Source organism: Taudactylus pleione, unplaced genomic scaffold (genome assembly GCF_031769625.1).
Source record: "Taudactylus pleione unplaced genomic scaffold, aTauple2 ptg000556l, whole genome shotgun sequence".
Taxonomy (NCBI): Eukaryota; Metazoa; Chordata; class Amphibia; order Anura; family Myobatrachidae; genus Taudactylus; species Taudactylus pleione.
In genome coordinates, this window is record NW_028284958.1 from 13,043,571 (window position 1) to 13,065,786 (window position 22,216).

Consider the following 22,216-nt stretch of genomic DNA (forward strand, 5'->3'; position numbering starts at 1 on the left):
ACTGAGGGCACTGACTGTAAAAAGGGCACTACTGGGGCACTGCATAAGGGGCACTACTACTGGGGGCACTGCATTAATGGCACTACTACTGGGGGCACTGCATAAAGGGCACTACTACTGGAGGCACTGCATAAGGGGCACTACTACAGGGGGCACTGCATAAAGGGCACTGCTACTGGGGCATTGCATAAAGGGCACTACTACTGGGGACACTGCATAAGGGACACTACTACAGTGGGCATTGCATAAGTGGCACTACTACTAGGGGCATTGCATAAGGGGCACTACTACTGGGGATGGTGGTCACGGGTGCACAGCGGATGTAAAAGCGACTGCTAGGCATACTTGACTACTCTCCCAGAAAGGCCGGGAGGCTCCTGAAAATTGGGTGTTTTTTCCGGCTGTCCGAAAGAGTGGACATGTTTCCCAGAGCTGGTCGCCATCCGCATGCAGTGACGCCATCATGGCCATATTTCACAATGATGGTATCACATCCACTGGCCAGCTCACTTTGTTGCAGCACACCCACCTCCCACTGCTGAGTTGACCTGGCTGCCACTTCTCGGTGAGACAGCATGTAAGTCGGCAAGTACCACCTTTCTTTCCTCCCACACCCTCCTTGACTCATTTCAATCTGGCTTCCATTCTCTCCACTCCACTGAAACTGCCCTCACGAAAGTCAGCAATGACCTCCTTGCTGCCAAATCCATGGGCCACTACTCTCTGCTCATTCTACTTGACCTCTCAGCTGCATTTGACACTGTGAACCACCCTCTACTCCTGCAAATCCTTCACTCTCTTGGTTTACGTGGCATTGCCCTCTCCTGGCTGTCCTCCTACCTCTCTGATCGTTCCTTCTCTGTCTCCTCTCATGACTCATCTTCCCCCCCACTTCCACTAACAGTAGGAGTTCCCCAAGGTTCTGTTCTTGGACCCCTCTTTTTCTCCCTATATACATCCTCTTTAGGTGAACTCATTAACTTTTGACCTCCAATATCATCTCCATGCTGATGATACTCAAATTTACCTTTCAACCCCTGACCTCTCCCCCTTGCTCCTTACCCATATCTCCAACTGTCTCTCTGCTATCTCTTCATGGATGTCCCAGCGCTTTCTTAAACTTAACATGTCTAAGACTGAGCTGATCATCTTCCCACCCTCTTCCATTGCCTCACTTCCCACAATTTCATTATCTATTGATGGCACAACTATCTCCTCTAGCCCCAAAGTGCACTGTCTTGGAGTTATCCTACACTCCTCCCTCTCCTCTAAACCACACATTCAGCACCTCTCGCAGTCCTGCCGCTTCCCCCTAAAAAATATCTCCAGGATTAAATCCTTCCTCACCCAGGATGCCACCAAAACCCTCACCCACTCGCTGATCATCTCCAGATTGGACTATTGCAACCTTCTCCTAGCTGGCCGCCCAGTCTCCCACCTCTCTCCACTACAATCGGTCCTCAATGCTGCTGCTCGGCTCATCTTCCTCTTTAGACGTTCTACATCTGCTTCCCCTCTCCTTCAAGCCCTACACTGGCTCCCCTTCCCCATCAGATGCCAATTCAAGGTTCTTACACTCGCCTACAAAGCCTTCACAAAATCCTCCCCCACATACATTTCTGACCTTCTCTCCCTTCACACTCAGCCTGTCCACTTCGCTCAACATATACATGCCGCCTCTCTTGCCAACTGATTACTTCCTCCCATTTCCAAGATTTTGCCCATGCTGCTCCCTACCTTTGCAACTCTCTCCCTCTCCCTATCAGACTCTCCACCTCACTGCAAATCTTTAAACGGGCTCTCAAGACCCACTACTTCATCAAGGCCTTTCAGCTCTCATCCTAACCCACAGAATGCTCTTTCCTCCCTAGCTTCCCTTATGTGCCACGCCTGTCTGTCTGCTCCTCCCCTTTAGAATGTAAGCTCTCATTAGCAGGGACCTCTTCCCTCATGTGCTCCTCCCTACACTTTCTTCTACTCCTTACTCCTCAGCAATGTATATAAACCCTGTCCTTCACTGTAATGTACTGTAAGTTACTTATTTCTTGTTCACTTATTAGTTTTATGTACTATGTAAGGTGCTGCGGGAACACTTATGGCACCATATAAGTAAAGGATAATAATAATAATAATAATGAGTATGCTGTTAGGCCACACAGAGAGTCCTTACCAGGATTCTGGGTTTATAGGGAAACAGCAGTAACAGGATATGCAGGAACACAGTGGTAGTGCAGGGGTTAACAGTCATGAATGGAGGTAATGCGGCAGTTGTCATAAACAGTGGTAAATTGTCTCTTTTCTGTTAAACTTATTTTGTATTTTAAATGCAAATATAAAGCACTTTGGGCTCGATTCAATTAGGTGTGAATTGCAAGTAGCCAGTTGGCTTTTTTAAACTCGCACACTTCGCCGTCAAGCGTGCTCCCGAGTATTCTCTAGTCCAATTAAAAATGCCTATTTGCACTACTCGAAGTGGAGGGGTGCAAATTGACTGCCAAATGAGATTTGCGAGAAAAGCATGAAAATGTGGGGAGACCATCCTAGACCCCCCAAAGTGGGGAGACCATCCTAGACCCCCCAAAATGGATAATTTCGTTAGCAGGACTGTATAGACAGCTGTTTGTGGCCATTTGTGGCCATTAGAAAGTTACTGTAGGTTTTGAAATGGTGTCAAATGGCTGTTTTGTGCTTTTTTAAAAAATGCAAGAAAATGATAAAATTGGGCCGTTTAATCTCAAATTAATTAAACAAAAAATGCAAAAAAAAGTTGGAAAAAGGGTGATTTGAGGGTACTTTTATCTTTCAACTAAAAAATATTGTAATTAACTTCGGAGTGTCTAAACTAACGAAAAATTTGATTTTGGGGTAATTTGAGGACTTTTTTTTTTACCCCAAAAAATGACATGGAATTTTTTAAATAATTAAACTAATTTAAAACTTCCAAATGCCTAACTAGTCATTAGGGGGGGTGTCCAAGGGGTTCAGCACAGGGGGCCTGATTCAGAGCCGCTCGTAAGCGGCCGCTCGTTCGCCCCGAGCGATGTTCACACAACTGCGCATGCGTATGGGTTGTAATACGCATGCGCGAACCAGTCATTGCGGTCGGAAATTGTGTGCTCGCAAAATAGCGAATGCCTGCTAATTTGAGTGACAGAATGAGGCGTTTGTGGGTGGTAACAGGGGAAGGCGCTTGAAAACGGGGAGTGGAGATCCAAACGCAGGCGTGCCAAAAGGTTAAAACGGGCGTTTTAAGGGTGTGCATAATTAACAAAGCAGCGTCATTGACCACGTCACTTGGTTGTTTCTTAGCCTAAACTGTTCGCATGATTGCGGTAGGAAAATCCTGCCACAAGCACTGCGAGCAGTTCAGACGCCTTTCAATGTACTCGATTAATCTAATAAATAGCGGAGATGACGTATGATGCGAGCGGCCAGGGGGCGTCTTTACAAAATAGCGAGCGCATGTTTCGTTCGCTCGCTCAGACATAGAGGCATCAACAGACCGCAAAGAACGAGCGCTCAATTTAAATAGCCAGCCCCTTTTTCTAAACGAGCGAGCGCAAATAGCGTCCGGCTCTGAATCAGGCCCAGGGTCCCAACATTTTAATCTTAAAATAAAGTTTTTCCTTTCCATCTTTCACCCTTAGGGAGGTGCGAGTGGAAAGTTGCGAATTCAGTCTGATTCAGTGCGAGTTGCTAATTGGATTGCAAAAATTTGAAAATCGCAACTCGCACCTCGCAATTCGCACCTAAGTGGATTAACCTCTCTGAATGCTATTGGGAGAAAAATGCTACAGTATATACATAACATTAATAACAATAATAATAATAATAATAAGCATGTATTATGTATCTCACCTATACTACATTGTGTGGGGGGCACTTGTAATGGGGCACTGCATAAGGGGGACTACTTTAGGGGGCACAGCATAAGAGGCACTACTTGGGGCACTGCATAAGGGGCACAACTACAGGGGGCACTGCATAATTGGGCTCTAATACAGGGGGCATTGAATAAGGGGCACAAAACAGGGAGCACTGCATAATTGGCACAACTACAAAGGGCTTTGCATAGGGGGCATTGCATAAAGAGCTCTACTGTGGGCACTGTGTATAAGGGGCACTACTGTGTGTTGTAATGTGAATAAGGGACACTACTATGTGGTGTAATGTAAATAAGATTGTGTTACTGTGTGGCGTAATTTGAATTGGGATACTATGTGTGATTTCAGCAGGAAAGATGCCACACCCCTTGCTGTGAGGTCACACCCTTTTTTGCATGCCAGGTCCCTTTTTCAGGCTCGGTAGATCACAAAAGGTTTTTAGCTTTAAAAGTAGATCACTGAGTCCAAAAGTCTGGCCATCCCTGATCTAAATGATGTGCATCTGCACAGCAATGTTTCACTCTTCACAGTATAGTTGGCTGCAGTTTGCACATGTGCAGTAGCACATCAGGTAAGAGGTCGGACCTCTCTGCAGACTCTAGGTCCTAGTGCCCAACATGTATGCACAAAGAGGAGACAGTGGCAGACCCCACTGCTCTTTAACAATTAGATGTCACCCCTGAGATTAGTAAACTTCTTGACAGCATTTGACCCACTGCCTTTTATATAGTTATTAGATAATGCAGAGTAAAAGCTCACTATTGGCACTACTGTGTTTCCATTTATGCCCCAAATAAATTAAAACTCTTACAGAACATTCCCACTCAGCGAAACTTCTAGGAAATGACAAACACAAGTATATTGTTTAGTAAGATCTATGCTTGATCACTATGGTCTATAGAGCAACCTGCAGTGCAGTTCTCCTCGTCCATCTCTTCTTCAGCATCTCAGACAGCTTCCAAGGACCGGCCGGGCACAAACAGGTACTTATCCTAACCCTGCATCCCACTACCCCTAACCCTGCACCCCACTACCCGTAACATTGCACCCCCATTACACTACACTGCATTACACTATCGCTGCTAACCCTGCACCCTCTCCCTGTATACTGTACTGCACTAGCCTACACTACACTACTGCCGCTAACCCTGCACCCCTACACTACCATGCACTAACCCAGATACCAATTTTTGTAGGAGCGGGCAGGTCGCGTGGTCTGCATAATTTTTGGGGGGCAAAATTCCACGCTCAATTAGATGTGCCCCTATATGTTCAGATCACGATAGTTAACTGTCAAACCACTTTATAACCAATTGCCATGACCTTATTTCCTCAGAAAATATCATTGATTCCGGTTTCTGTGACCTGCACCTTGACAATCTTCTGCTTCCTAAGGACAATGAGTGCCGGGTGTGTATTCTGTTAATTACTCAGCAGGAATCTGATCTTTCTCTTAGGCCTCGGGAATGTGTTAACCAATGCGAAGCCTCCTCTGTCACAACTAATGATTCCCCTTCACTTTTAGTGCCAGCTCCATTACTATATTTAATACAGTCACGTGAGGCCCAACTGACTCTGGTGCTAATCTCCTGGCCTTGAGGCATTGCAAAAATAAATGCAAGGGCTTGAATTCCGCACGCTGGATGAGTATATGAAACAAACAAAGTGTATGTTGATCAGCAAGAGAAAAATAATATCTAAGAAAAGGTCTGATAACTATCTCTGCCTTAATACTCTTAGATATGTTGCTGTAGGTTATATAAATTATTCATTGCATCCTCACATGTCAGAGTTAGATTACCTCAATATTAAACCTTTTCCCTGATGCTCTCTGGATACTTATTATTCTGTTTGGATACTATCCTTGCTATCCACGATAGATAGATAGATAGATAGATAGATAGATAGATAGATAGATGATAATAATAATAATAATAATAATAATAATAACAATTATTATTATTATCTATCTATCATCATTTATTTCTATGGAGCCACAAGTGTTCCGCAGCGCCTTACAAAGTACATAAACAAATTGTTGACAAGCGACTTACAGAAAAATACAATACAGGACCAGGACATGGATAATATATATTGCTACATTAGCGACCATAACACCCAGATAAGAAACAGAGCATAAGCAACCAAGTGTTAGGTGCCCTAGTGGTGAGTAAGAAGTAGATGAAACTAAAGTAGGAAGAAGCACAAGAGGGTAGAGGGCCCTGCTCGTAAGAGCTTACATTCTAAAATAGATAGATAGTTTTAAGATGTACTGTGGATAAGAGGCCTATTTATATGAAATATTTGCAGTGTATATCCTGAAAACATTCGCTGTCAGGGGATATCAACAAATATTTAGTATACCCCAGATGTATTATGGAGTGAGCCATAGCAGATTCCTCTGCTGTTGTTCCTCCATTTGCAACAGCAGCTGCAGCCCCCTTAGGTTTCTATGGGGGATGTGATGCCGTCAGATTTACCTAGCTAGCCCCGCAGCTAACGCCAGCTAAAGATGGCGTTGTGCTGCTGTAGACTATGGGCCCTCCCCGGAAATGGCCACTGCACATGCATGGTCTGTAGCCTGGCACAGGAGTGAAGAGACCATGGGCCTGATTCAGACCCACTCGCGAGCGGCTGTCCGCTCGCAAGTGGGTCGATGTTATGGACTGAGCATGCGCACGACGTAGGGAGCTCCGTCGTGCGCATGCGCCAGACGCGACGAGCGAAGGAAAGTCCTTTGCTCGTTGTGTCCGATCAAAGGGGGCGTGCTGTCAATGTTGATTGACAGCACGCCCCCTTTGGTGGGCGTGCCGGGGGCGTGCCTCCCTGACGGGGGCGTTCCCACGGGAACGCCTCCCATCAGAAGCCGGCCCACTGACATCACTAGTGATGTCAGTGGGAGTGATTTTGGCTCTGATAGAGCCAAAATCACTCCGGAGCTTGCGGTTGAAAACCTCAACCGCAGGCTCCGGCTCGCAATTTCGATGGTCGCGATGGTCTCGACCATCGCGGCCATCACAAAGCACGCTCGTATAGCCTGTGGGTGGTGACCCACAGCTATACGAGCGTCCAGGAGGACGCTCCATGAAAATGGAGCCCGGCCCTCATTCAGAGCGTGCGCTCTGCTCAGAGCGTACGGCTCTGAATGAGGGCCCATGTCAGCAGTCACTACACTCCCAGGTCTCTGCTTGTGCTTTTTCATACATCCCGGCATTATGATTGCATCCTGCAATGCGATCATGGGCGCTTATATCGCACCCATATCTAGTGGCGGATCCAGGGGGGAGGGGCGATTGGAGCGATCGCCTCCCCTAGCCCAAGCGTGCTTGCCTCTCTGCTCTGGCTCTGGGACTCGGAACGAGAGTCAGTATGTAACACTGAGCAGAATCTCCCCCTCCTGCTCCGGGGACTTGTGCTGCAGCTGGCTGATGGGCCCGCCTCCCGCTTTGCTTCTCCCCCTCCTGCTCCTGTGCTAGGAGACTGAGTGCTGCTGCTGGCTGATGGGCCCGCCTCCTGCTCTGCTCCTCCCCCTCCTGCTGCTGTGTCCAGGGAAAATGCACTCCGCCTGATTAGGTCACCTTCGCAGTTGTTAGAGGTATCATCCACTCCCACAGACCCGCGAATCGCAGGATTATGCCGCGGGGGGCAGAGCCTAATGATGGAAACTGCTCGGCTCTGCCCCCATCAACAACCTGCAGCAGCATGTCAGAATACGATCCAAAAGTAAGTGTGTCTTATAACTTAATTTATATAAGTGTGGGTGTGTATGTATGCCCCTATGCAAGTGTGGGTGTGTATGTATGCCCCTATGTAAGTGTGGGTGTGTATGTATGCCCCTATGTAAGTGTGGGTGTGTATGTATGCCCCTATGCAAGTGTAGGTGTGTATGTATGCCCCTATGTAAGTGTGGGTGTGTATGTATGCCCCTATGTAAGTGTGGGTGTGTATGTATAACCCCTATGTAAGTGTAGGTGTGTATGTATGCCCCTATGTAAGTGTGGGTGTGTATGTAGGAATGTCCCTATGTAAGTGTGGGTGTGTATGTATGCCCCTATGTAAGTGTGAGTGTGTAGGTATGTTCCTATGTAAGTGTGGGTGTGTATGTATGTTCCTATGTAAGTGTGGGTGTGTAGGTATGTTCCTATGTAAGTGTGGGTGTATAGGTATGTTCCTATGTAAGTGTGGGTGTGTATGTATGCCCCTATGTAAGTGAGGGTTTGTATGTAAGTTCCTATGTAAGTGTGGGTGTGTAGGTATGTCCCTATGTAATATATGCGTGTGGTATAATTTTATATATATATATATATATATATATATATATATATATATATATTAGGGGTGAGCAGAAATCCGAACCCCCCCGATCCGAGGCAGATCCGAGTCAGGCTCGACTTTTCCCGCCTGACTCGGATCTGAAATCGAGGCAAAACGTCATTATCCTGCCTTCCGGGTTTTGGATTATATATAAGGTACCCACGTCGGCGCCATTTTCACACTCGGCTGTGGACAGTGAAGAGGGAGGGTGGGAGTTAGGGCTGGCTGGGCTGTGTAGTGTAGTGCAGTGCAGTGTAGTGTTGTGCTGCGCTGTGCTGCTGTTGTCCATTGGGGCTGTGTCCACTCCAAAGTCCTGTGCAGTGTCCCAGTCCTAAAGGGGTGCTGTAGTGTTGTCCAGGGGGTGCTCTGTCCATCAGGGGTGCTCCCCTCAAGTGCAAAAAAATAAATATTTTTTCAGTGTTTGTGAATTGTGTGCGCAGTAGCCGCACGTGCATCAACAAAGTAGCGCCAAGCATGCGCCTGTGTCATAGGTAAAGGGCCGGTTGGCTTGACCGTTAAAGGGTGCTGTAACCCCCAAAGTGCACTCCAAAAAAAAATAATAATAATTTTTTTTGTGTTTGTGAATTGTGTGTGCAGTAGCCGCACGTGCATCAACAAAGTAGCGCCAAGCATGCGCCTGTGTCATAGGTAAAGGGCCGGTTGGCTTGACCGTTAAAGGGCGCTGTAACCCCCAAAGTGCACTCCAAAAAAAATAAAAAAATATATTTTTTTGTGTTTGTGAATTGTGTGCGCAGTAGCCGCATGTGCATCAACAAAGTAGCGCCAATCGTGCGCTTGTGTCATAGGTAAAGGGCCGGCTGGCTTGACCGTTAAAGGGTGCTGTAACCCCCAAAGTGCATTCCAAAAAAAATAAAAATATATATTTTTTTGTGTTTGTGAATTGTGTGCGCAGTAGCTGCACGTGCATCGACAAAGTAGCGCCAAGCGTGTGCCTGTGTCATAAGTAAAGGGCCGGCTGGCTTGACCGTTAAAGGGTGCTGTAACCCCCAAAGTGCACTCCAAAACAAATACAAAAATATTTTCTGTCTGTGAATTGTGTGCACTGTGGCTGCACGTGCATCAACAAAGGAGCAGCGCAAAGTTTGCGCCTGTGTCCCATAAGTAAAGGGCCAGCTGGCTTGTCCATTAAAGGGTGCTGTAACCCCCAAAGTGCACTCCAAAAAAAATACAAAAATATATTTTTATGTGTTTGTGAATTGAGTGCGCAGTAGCCGCACGTGCATCAACAAAGTAGCGCCAAGCGTGCGCCTGTGTCATAGGTAAAGGGCCGGCTGGCTTGACCATTAAAGGGTGCTGTAACCCCCCAAAGTGCACTCCAAAAAAAATAAAAATATATTTTTTTGTGTGTTTGTGAATTGTGTGCGCAGTAGCCGCATGTGCATCAACAAAGTAGCGCCAAGATTGCGCCTGTGTCATAGGTAAAGGGCCGGCTGGCTTGACCATTAAAGGGTGCTGTAACCACCAAAGTGCACTCCAAAAAAAATTAAAAAATATTTTCTGTGTTTGTGAATTGTGTGCACTGTGGCTGCACGTGCATCAACAAAGGAGCAGCGCCAAGCATGCGCCTGTGTCCCATAAGTAAAGGGCTGGCTGGCTTATCCGTTAAAGGGTGCTGTAACCCCCAAAGTGCACTCAAAAAAAAAAAATTTTTTTTTTGTGTTTGTGAATTGTGTGCGCAGTAGCCGCATGTGCATCAACAAAGTAGCGCCAAGCGTGCGCTTGTGTCATAGGTAAAGGGCCAGCTGGCTTGACCGTTAAAGGGTGCTGTAACCCCCAAAGTGCACTCCAAAAAAAATAAAAATATATATTTTTTTGTGTTTGTGAATTGTGTGCGCAGTAGCCGCACGTGCATCAACAAAGTAGCGCCAAGCGTGCACCTGTGTCATAAGTAAAGGGCCGGCTGGTTTGACCATTAAAGGGTGCTGTAACCCCCAAAGTGCTCTCCAAAACAAATACAAAAATATTTTCTGTGTCTGTGAATTGTGTGCACTGTGGCTGCACGTGCATCAACAAAGGAGCAGCGCCAAGTTTGCGCCTGTGTCCCATAAGTAAAGGGCCGGCTGGCTTGTCCATTAAAGGGTGCTGTAACCCCCAAAGTGCACTCCAAAAAAAATAAAAATATATATTTTTTTGTGTTTGTGTATTGTGTGCGCAGTAGCCGCACGTGCATCAACAAAGTAGCGCCAAGCGTGCGCCTGTGTCATAGGTAAAGGGCCAGCTGGCTTGTCCGTTAAAGGCTGCTGTAACCCCCAAAGTGCACTTCAAAAAAAATAAAAAAATATATTTTTTTGTGTTTGTGAATTGTGTGTGCAGTAGCCGCACGTGCATCAACAAAGTAGCGCCAAGCGTGCGCCTGTGTCATAGGTAAAGGGCCGGCTGGCTTGACCGTTAAAGGGCGCTGTAACCCCCCAAAGTGCACTCCAAAAAAAATTAAAATATATATTTTTTTGTGTTTGTGAATTGTGTGCACAGTAGCCGCATGTGCATCAACAAAGTAGCGCCAAGCGTAACACCTTTGTCATAGGTAAAGGGCCGACTGGCTTGACCATTAAAGGGTGCTGTAACCCCCAAAGTGCAGTGCAAAAAAAATAAAAATATATTTTTTTTGTGTTTGTGAATTGTGTGCGCAGTAGCCGCATGTGCATCAACAAAGTAGTGCCAAGCATGCGCCTGTGTCATAGGTAAAGGGCCAGCTGGCTTGACCATTAAAGGGTGCTGTAACCACCAAAGTGCACTCCAAAAAAAATTAAAAAATATATTTTTTTGTGTTTGTGAATTGTGTGCGCAGTAGCCGCACGTGCATCAACAAAGTAGCGCCAAGCGTGCGCCTGTGTCATAGGTAAAGGGCCGGCTGGCTTGACCATGAAAGGGTGCTGTAACCCCCAAAGTGCACTCCAAACCAAATACAAAAATATTTTCTGTGTTTGTGAATTGTGTGCACTGTGGCAGCACTTGCATCAACAAAGGAACAGCGCCAAGCGTGCACCTGTGTCCCATAAGTAAAGGGCTGGCTGGCTTGTCCATTAAAGGGTGGAGTAATCCTCAAAGTGCACTCCACAAAAAATTTTAAATTCTCCTTTTTTTCTGTCTTTGTGAATTGTGTGGGCTGTAGCTGCCCCTGCATCCTCAAAGCAGCAGCGACAAGCGTGCGTCTGTCTGTTAAAGGGTGGTGTAACCCCCAAAGTGCACTCCAACAAAAATATAACACTTTCTTCTGTGTTTGTGAATTGTCTGCACTGTACGTGCATCCTCAAAGCAGCAGCGCCAAGCGTGTGCCTGTCTGTTAAATGGTGGTGTAACCCCCCAAAGTGCACTCCAACAAAAATAAAACATTTTCTTCTGTGTTTGTGAATTGTTTGTACTGTATGTGCATCCTCAAAGCAGCAGCGCCAAGCGTGCGTCTGTCTGTTAAAGGGTGGTGTAACCCTCAAAGTGCGCTCCACAAAGAATAAAAAATTCTTCTTTTTTTTCTGTCTTTGTGAATTGTGTGGGCTGTAGCTGCACTTGCATCATCAAAGCAGCAGCGACAAGCGTGCATCTGTCTGTTAAACGGTGGTGTAACCCCCAAAGGACACTCCAAACCAAATAAAAAAATATTTTCTGTGTTTGTGAATTGTGTGCACTGTGGCTGCACGTGCATCAACAAAGGAGCAGCGCCAAGCGTGCGCCTGTGTCCCATAAGTAAAGGGCCGGCTGGCTTGTCCGTTAAAGGGTGGTGTAATCCTGAAAGTGCACTCCACAAAAAATTAAAAATTCTCCTTTTTTTCTGTCTTTGTGAATTGTGTGGGCTGTAGCTGCACCTGCATCCTCAAAGCAGCAGTGACAAGCATGCGTCTGTCTTTTAAAGGGTGGTGTAACCCCCAAAGTGCACTCCAACAAAAATAAAACATTTTCTTCTGTGTTTGTGAATTGTCTGCACTGTACGTGCATCCTCAAAGCAGCAGCGCCAAGCGTGCATCTGTCTGTTAAAGGGTGGTGTAACCCTCAAAGTGCGCTCCACAAAGAATAAAAAATTCTTCTTTTTTTTCTGTCTTTGTGAATTGTGCGCACTGTAGCTGCACGTGCATCAACAAAGGAGCAGCGCCAAGCGTGCGCCTGTGTCCCATAAGTAAAGAGCCGGCTGGCTCATTTCTTAAAGGGTGGTGTAACCCACAAAGTGCACTAGTCTCCAACAAAAATAAAAAATAATTTTCTGTGTTTGTGTGCGCCTTAGCCGCACGTATGTATCAATATAACATAAATGGAGGACCAAACTTTCTCCGATAAAAATAAAATAGGGAAATATCAAGAACCACTTCCTCCTAGTGCTGAAGCTGCTGCCACTAGTCATGACATAGACGATAACATGCCATCAACGTCATCTGCCAAGGCCAAGTCCAATGTCATAGTAGAGGGCACATACAATCCCAAATGACAAAGTTCAGGAAAATGACCTTAAAAAATATATAGATCATCTGAAGAGAAACGTAAACTTGCCAATATGCCATTTACGACACGGAGTGGCAAGGAACGGCTAAGGTCTTTCCCTATGTTCATGACTAGTGGTTCAGCTTCACATGACGATGGAAGCCCTCCTCCCGCTAAAAAAATCAAACGAGTTAAGCTGGCAAAAGCTGTGCGTTCTAAGAAGATATCACAAATCCCCAAGGAGAGTCCAAGTGTGGTGGTGGTTGCGATGCCTGACCTTCCCAGCACTGGACGGGAAGAGGTGGCTCTTTCCACCATTTGCACGCCCCCTGCAAGTGCTGAAAGGAGCACCCACAGTCCACTTGCTGATTTGCTAATTGAAGATGTCACTGTTGAAGTACAACAGGATGAGGATTCTGGTGTAGCTGGCACTGAGGAGGAAGTTGGCGAGGAGGATTCTGATGGTGATGTGGTTTGTTTAAATCAGGCTCCGGGGGAGACAGTTGTTGTCCGTGGGATGAAAAAGCCCATCACGGTCATGCCTGGGCAGAAGACCAAACATTCCACCTCTTTGGTCTGGCAATATTTCTATCCAAATCCGGACAACAACTGTCTTGCCATATATACCATATGTAAAGGTGAAATAAGTAGGGGTAGGGACGTTAACCACCTAGGAATATCCTCCCTTATATGGCACCTGCAGCGCGTTCATAAAAAGTTACTGTCAAGTTCAGAAACTTTGGCTAAGCGTAAGCAGTCCAGGGACACCTAAATCCCTTTGTCCTGTTGTATCCAAGCGCCTGCAAACCACACCGTCAACTCCCTCCTCGTCAATTTCCTCCTTAGTCAGGATCGGAAGTAGTCCTGCAGGCCATGTCACTGGAATGACTGACTCTCCTATCCGGGATTCCTCCGGAGGATCCTGCATTGCTACGCCTACTGCCGCCGCTGCTGCTGGGAGTCGTTCATCATCCCAGAGAGGAAGTAGGAACACCACTACTTTTACTAAACAATTGACCCTCCAACAGTCCTTAGCGAGGAGGATGAAGTACGACAGCAGTCATCCTGAAGCAAAACGTATAACTGAGGCCTTGACTGCTATGTTAGTGTTAGATGTGCATCCGGTATCCGCCATTAGTGCAGTGGGATTTAGACAATTGATGGAGGTAGTTTGTCCCCGGTTCCAAATCCCGTCTAGATTCAACTTCACTAGGCAGGCGATACCGAGACTGTACAGAAACTTCAGAAAAAGTGTCCTCAGTGTCCTGAAAAATGCGGTTGTACCCAATGTCCACTTAACCACGGACATGTGGACAAGTGGAACAGGGCAGACTAAGGACTATATGACTGTGACAGCCCACTGGGTAGATGTATCACCTTATGCAGCAACAACAACAGCGTCACCAGTAGCAGCATCTCAGAAACGCCAGCTCGTTCCAAGGCAGGCTACGCTGTGTATCACCGGTTTCAGTAAGAGGCACACCGCCGACAACCTCTTAGAGAAACTGAGGGAAATCATCGCCCAGTGGCTTACCTCACTTAGACTCTCCTGGGGATTTGTGATATCTGACAATGCCACCAATATTGTGCGGGCATTACTTCTGGGCAAATTCCAGCACGTCCCATGTTTTGCTCACACAATAAACTTGGTGGTGCAGAATTTTCTGAAAAGCGACAGGGGCGTGCAGGAGACGCTTTGGGTGGCCCGAAAAATTTCTGCCCACTTTCACCGTTCAGCAACTGCGTGCCGAAGACTGGAGCGCCAGCAAACACTCTTGAACCTGCCCCACCATCACCTGAAGCAAGAGGTTGTGACGCGGTGGAACTCCACCCTCTATATGCTTCAGAGGATGGAGGAGCAGCAAAAGGCCATTCAAGCCTATACATCCACCTATGACATAGGCAAAGGAGGGGGTATGTACCTGACTCAAGTGCAGTGGAGAATGATTTCCGTGTTGTGCAAGGTTCTCCAGCCCTTCGAACTTGCCACACGTGAAGTCAGTTCAGACACTGCCAGCTTGAGTCAGGTCATTCCCCTCATCAGGCTTTTGCAGAAGCAGCTGGAGAAAGTGAAGGAGGAGCTAAGACGGAGCGATTCCGCTCGGCATGTGGGACTTGTGGATGAAGCCCTTCATTCGCTTTGCCAGGATTCTAGGGTGGTCAATCTGTTGAAATCAGACCACTAAATTTTGGCCACCGTGCTCGATCCTAGGTTTAAAGTCTATGTGGTGTCTCTCTTTCCGGCCGACACAAGCCTGCAGAGGTGCAAAGACCTGCTGGTGAAAACACTGTCAGCTGAAGCGGAATGTGACACGTCAACAGCTCCTTCTTCATTTTCTCCCGCAACTGGGGCTGCCAGGAAAAAACCTAGGTATCCTAAGCAACCCGCTGGCGGTGATGCAGGGCAGGCAGGACCAAGTTTGGACATCTGGTCCGGACTGAAGGACCTGGCAACAATTTCTGACATGTCTACTGTTACTGCATATGATACTGTCACCATTGACAGAATGGTGGAGGATTACATCGGTGACAGCATCCAAGTAGTACCTGTACTGGCAGGAAAAAGAGGCAATTTGAAGGCCCCTGTACAAACTGGCTCTATTTTACCTGAGTTGCCCCCCCTCCATTGTGTACTCCGAAAGAGTGTTTAGTGCAGCCGGGAACCTTGTCAGCGAAAGGCGTAGGAGGCTGCTTCCACAAAATGTGGAGAAGATGATGTTCATAAAAATTAATTATCAACTCTTCCAGGGAGACCAGCCTCCAGAACGTACAGAGGGACCTGTGATGGTGGGGACGAATTAATACTCTGTGAGGATGAGGATGTACACAACACTGAAGAGGGTGAGGAATCGGTGGATGAGGAGGATGAGGACGACATCTTGCCTCCGTACAGCCAGTTTGTGCAGGGACAGATTAATTGCCAGCTTGTTTTGTGGGGACCCAAACGAACCAATCATTTCAGCCACAGCCGTGCGGTAGACCCTGGCGCTGAAATTATTGGTTTGTTAAAAGTGTGCATGTCCTGTTTATACAACATAAGGGTGGGTGGGAAGGCCCAAGGACAATTCCATCTTGCACCTCTTTTTTTTCTTTGCATTATGTACTGTTTGGGGCCTACTTTTTCAAACTGCCATCCTGATTGCCACTGCAGTGTCACTCCTAGATGGGCCACGTGTTTGTGCTGCCCACTCGTGTCGCTTAGCATAGTCATCCAGCTACCTCGGTGCAACCTTTTGGACATAAAAACACTATTGTGAGGTGTGAGGTGTTCAGAATAGACTGGAAATTAGTGGAAATTAAGGTTATTGAGGTTAATAATAGCATAGGAGCAGAAAAACCCACAAATTCTGTGATTTTAGCTGTTTTTATGCTTTTTTTCAAAAAAATACAGATCCAAAACACAAAACCCAGAACCCAAAACACGGAAGGGTAGTTTTGGCAAAACCAATCCTGATCCAAAACATGAAGAAAGATCCAGATCCAAAACCAAAACACGAAAAGTGGCCGGTGCACACCCCTAATATATATATATATATATATATATATATATGTATATATATAATGTGTTTATGTGCATGTGTCCTATGTAACATATATATATATGTGTGTGTGTCTCCAGGAATACTGGGCGGCACCTTGAAGTCGCCACTGTACTGTACTGTACCTTCTGGCATCGCTAACTGAGGGGTAAGCAAGGAGGGCACACACTCACACATTTCTATGTGAATTCCAAGCAAAAGCTGTCATCTATTGTAGTGTTGGAGTTGGAGTTAAATGAGAATTCACACCAAGAGTTTGTATACATAGGTGCTCCCACATAACAAATATAGCAATTTGAATAATCCATGTGACCATCAAACACAAAAAATAAAAAACAGATTTAAAGGAGAGGAGTTGGGACTAGAAAGGGGTGGTGCCAGAACAGAGGGAGAGTCAGGGTTATTATCATTAAACCGCGCCCCCCTTGATTGAAAAGTCTAGATCCGCCACTGCTCAGATCGCATTGAGTATGTGATCAATGATAAATGGGCCCCATAGTCTTTTTATTTATACTGTATATCTTAATGTGCAACAGGTAACAATTCATTTAATGCACACCTGTAAATTAGTTATCTCTCCTACCTGAAATCTACAAAAGATTTTTGATAATGTATTATTGGCTTATCAGAAAAAAATTAAACTACTATCCACCTGCTGTATCTATCTATGATGGACAAATATTTTTATATATCATTTTTATCACAATATACACCACTGACGCATACTATAGTAGGGATCTGGGTTCAGATTTGCAAAATAACTAATGACATATAAATAATACAGCAGCTATTTAAAATAGCAATGTGTTACTTCTACCATTCTCTGCAAGATCATTTATTTATAAAGTGTGTGTGTGTGGGGGGAGCAGCAACAAGAAAAGTAAAGTGAATGAATTTATAAGACCTAGCAATGATTGTGATCTCTCTATCAGCAAGGCTCAAGGTCACCACTTGTTTTTTAGGTGGCTAAATATCCAGACAACTTTATCGTATGACACAATAACAATCTATCAAGTAAGCTGCCTTAAGAATGATGTGGTGGTGTTTTAGTGCAGGGTTTCAGCTAACTAGCTGAGCCAAAGAATTCAACACCCTCCCCTCCGGCTGACATTGGAAGGTCAAAGGGTACAGTTAGCTAACAGGACTGATTCTGTGGCTGTGTGAGAGAACTGGAAGCCATCTCATGAGCTATTTGTTCTCGTTGACCCTTGATTCCTATAAAAATCAGCCTAAATGTGGCAATTTGAGTTGAAATACATTGATACAAGCATTTTATTTCCTTGTCACAAAAATGGGGACAGTTGCCCAAAGGGCTAACAACTCCTGATTAAGCATCTCCTTAGGGTTCTTCAGCAATGTTGACCCACTTCTCCCATCTCTGCTCGACATGCCATAGGATAAAAACTCACTAAGGGTGGATGTTTGTTGAGATGAATTTCACTGTCTGTCTTTTCAGATCTACGTCAGGCAGCAGCTATCACCTTCACACTAACAGTATCCTTCAGTAAACGATAAAGCCAAGTCAGAAAGGAAACCCAGAGGTATTATCAGTGAGTCTGTGCTATCCGCTTACATTGCTTTACTTTCCAGCAATGCATCACTTTAGCACACAGAAATTTAGAGAGCATCAAATATGGGGACGGGGAGAGACATCAACAGAGTATAATGTGTGGAATTTTATTTCTGTATTTGAATGTGTCATGAATGAACAAATAATGTAATATATATATATATATATATATATATATATATATATATATATATATATATATATAGTGTATATTTTAGTACTATATGATACTGCCACAAAATAATTACGCTGGCAGATAGGGAAGGAACAGCAACTTTTAACCTATGCAAAACAGTTTACAAGTTAATTTACTGAACAAATATGCCCAGCAGCAGTCACCTTATGAGAAATGTAACTACATTCTTTGCACCCACCTAATTTTGTCCATGCTGTAAGTATTCATTTAAAAAAAACTCCCATTGCTGCCACATGATCCTTTTAAAAAAGTGTTGTTATATGGCATGAATAGCAGTGGGTGACTATTTTACGCACGAAGTGACACTTGCGGCTCTCTGTAGTTGACCCTGTCCACACACACTGTTAACAGTCTGATATCATGTGACTGAGTACTTGGCCTTCTGTGTGTTTGTTGAGACCTCTTCTATAGATTCAGCACCAGTGAAATAATATACTGACAGCCAAATTTACCACTGACACATTTCAACCACTGGTTGTTCTTTATTTAAAATAAATAAATGAGCACATGGCATCATAATATATTTGCATATAAAAAATGTAATGGGAAAAACCCAACATCCTACATTAGAAAAGTATTATTTGTTTGTTTAACTGACAGAACGTATGCACCAGGCACCACATGCTTGATGATGAGATGGGCAGCACAGATGGTGTAATGGTAGCATTACTGCCTCACAGCACTGAGGTCGTTGGTTCGATACCCACTACGGCCCTACCTGTGGAGCTTGTATATTCTCCCTGTGTTTGCGTGGGTTTCCTCCAGGTACTCCGGTTTCCTCCCACACTCCAAAAATATACTGGTAGGTTAATTGGCTCCTAACAAAAATTACCCCTAGTGTGTGTATGTGCGTGTGCATGTGGTAGGGAATATAGATTGTAAGCTCCACTGGGGCAGGGACTGATGTGAATGGCCGAATATTCTCTGTAAAAGCGCTACGGAATATGTGTACGCTATATAAATAACTGGTAATAAATAAATGAGATGCTGTCTAGCTGTGGATAGGAGATTGTATTATACTGCTATCTAAACTAAAAACAACGTAATATTAAAGGGATAATCACTCTTTTATTCAAGTAATTTTTTTTTTTTAAAGTATGATAAAATGGAAGAATATAACTGATATTCATGGAATTTTTGTTCTCTGATTTTGTCCTGTTTTTGTACTTTATATGCTGAAGTCATGACTGAGTCTTCAGCAAGGCTCAAGGTCAATGGCGCCGAGGGGACTTTTTCAAGTCCCAGGGTAGGTGTGGCTATGCCCCCTTAAAAAAGAAAAGAGTATATCTTGGCGCCGCTTTGACTGCATACGGGGCACCAATGGCTGCACAGGGGAGGGGGGACAGGAGCTGGAGGCCTTAGCAGTTGACCCGGGCCCCCGCATGTCCCCTCCAATTAGTAACCACCCCCCTTCCCTTTCTGAGCCCCTGCATGGTGCAGGTATTATAGATTGTATGGTCCACTGTGGCATGGATTGATTTGAATGACCAAATATTATTTGTAAAGCAATGTGGAATATGTACCATATGTAGGCCTGGCAGGAGGTACTGGGTGCCCTAGACCCCTCCCTCTCTCCCCCCTCTTGCACCCCCCCATGTGTTGAACAAGAAGGAAAAGAGAGAGTGGCATCTTCTGGTTCTCATTGTCAGACTGGGAGTGCGGGCTGTACATTATTTCCCAGTGCCCCACTTCCAGCCTATCACCGATATGGAGGAGTAAAAGCTGACAGCTGCTGCACCTCCATATCAGAACCAGCTCTCAGGGAGTTCTAGACACCCCGCCACTATCTGACACCTGGCTTTTGTTGAAAATTATGAGTCATTACAGAAGCTGTTATAGTGAACAGGATATGAGACATTTGGTGGGAATTGTCTTATGTTCCAACATTGCAAAACGATTCCCCTAATGGAAATGTTTTTCATAAAATGTAACCCTTTGTGTTGTCATTTCTGTCACTCAGACAATCACTGAAATAGACTTTGCAAGCTGACAGGCCGCCATCAGACATAAATGTATGTTTTGTCACTTCCTGTTCCCTTATGAGTTAATATACAAAGGGGACATCTCTGCATGACAAATGGACTTTAATTCAAGGTTATCAAAATAATCAGAAGAAGACAATGTCTCTGGATTAACGTTCTATCACCTCTGGTGCCCTAAGCGGAAAACCTGTTCCAGTTTAGATGTTTGAACTGTAACCTTTTTGGACAAAACAATAAAGAAAAAAGAAACAATAAAAGAAAATAAAAAGCTCATTGGAAATGGAAAGTAAACCTTGCTCTGCCTGGTTTCCACAAACTGACATATATCATTGACATATTTCTCTGACAGAGCAGTGACCTCAATTCTTATCCAAATCTGTCCAAACAGATACTGAAAGCAGAAATGTCCCAAAGGTTAGTGGAGCTGAGCATCTGTTTCCACTGTGTACTGTACAACATACATAACCCTGTCTACACTATCCCCAGAAATGCACAGGGTATATATAAATGTACTGGGAAAATGACGGGGAGGAGGACAGTTCAGGAACCCACAGACTTCAGCGCAGTTAAATGTGTTGTGGATCTTCAGTCTGCTGTCTGTAGTGGTAACATAATGCTGGAGCTGGCAATGTTCCAGGACTTTGCACTAACAATCTAGGGACCAACAGGTTTTTGACTGGTCTGAAGCAAAACCAGGGATATACAGCACCGACCAATGTGGACTGACAAAGAACATAGTTGTAAAAGTCATAATATTTGGCCAGGAGAATACAAGGAAACCAAACAACACCACATTTAGGGCCAAACTAGAAACTGGAGTGGTGAGGTGTGTGCTTGGAGTGTGTTTATATTTAATTAAATAGACAATCTTTTTTTAGGATTCATGCCCTGCATATCATACAATACATATCATAGAAACAGAATGTAGCCTCACTATGTAATACAGTAGTCTTAATATAGTCCAATATAGTATCAATAACCCAATAGCATTTCACATAGTAAACTGTTGTCTCAATCATTGTGGGATCAGGTGTTAGAGTTCTTGGAATTAAACTCTTATAACTGGCATCTTGTGGTTTTCACTTCTAGCAGCCCCTATTGACCATTCCTTTAGAGTAGTAGTTGTTCACGGTACTCAATTGCCCCCAGGTCTTAAGCACATTTCAAGTCAGGGCGTTTTCTTTTTTTTTTTTGGAGTGGCCTCTGGGCCGCTTGCATAGCTGTGGGTGACCACCCACAGCTATTGCGAGCGGCCAGGTGACCATCGCGACCATCAGGGCTTGCAACGAGACCCTTGCGGTAGGGTCTCATTCCAGCAAGCCCCAGTGAGCTTCTGGCTCTTAATATAGCCGGAAGCTCACCACTGACATCACTCGTGATGTCAGTGGGGCCGCACCCAAATGGCAGGCTTTCCATCGGGAACACCTCCTTTTGGCCAGCCACCCCCCCCTGCCCGCCTCCAAAATGGTGCGAGCTGTAGATCAAAATCGACAGCAGCCCCCTTTTGGAGCGAGACCCGGAGCGACCGTCGCTAGCCAGGTCTCGCGCATGTGCACGTCGGAGCCGGCTCCAGCGTGCGCATGTGCAGTGGCCAAACATCGACCCGCTCACGAGCGCATAGCGATGGGCAACCAAGTGGCTATAGCTTTCGATACAACTCAGCTGGTGACCAAGGTCAGCTGGCTTCCAGAGTCTATAAGAGCCAGGACTATTTGGTCTCCCCAAGGACAATCATCCGAAACAGACATGTCTTCCTAGCAGATAGACTCTGGAAGCTCAGCCCCAGAGTTAGTGAACAGTCCATGGGCTCCTGTAGTGTAGGACATCTTGCCCACAAATGACTGGATTACATTCATAGCAGATCAGAACCTATAAGGCTTTTACTACCTCTTTGTCCCCAGCGGGTTTTACACTGGTCCCAGTCCTCCATGTTCCTGGCTTTTGTTATGGTACAGGATACATACATCTTCGGCTGTTGATAGTTAGTAGCCCAGCTCCATGTACATACAGTATATGCTGTGCCTCCATGGACAAATAGGGCACCAGCCGTTCTGCTCAAATCACTAGTGGCCTGTTGGCCTGCTTAGTAGTACACTCAAATGCCACCGGGTACTTGGGCGGCAGGTGTTTCACAGACACCTCTTGCTTTTGATAATTCCTCTTACAGGAGCCTGGTATTCTCTTCCTGCACAGCTGCCACATTCATAAGAGCTCTCAATACCTCCTCCATTTCTTAGGCTGGGAAATGGAACCTAGATCTCATACAACAATTACACCACTGTGATAAAGGTAGTTCCAGGTGA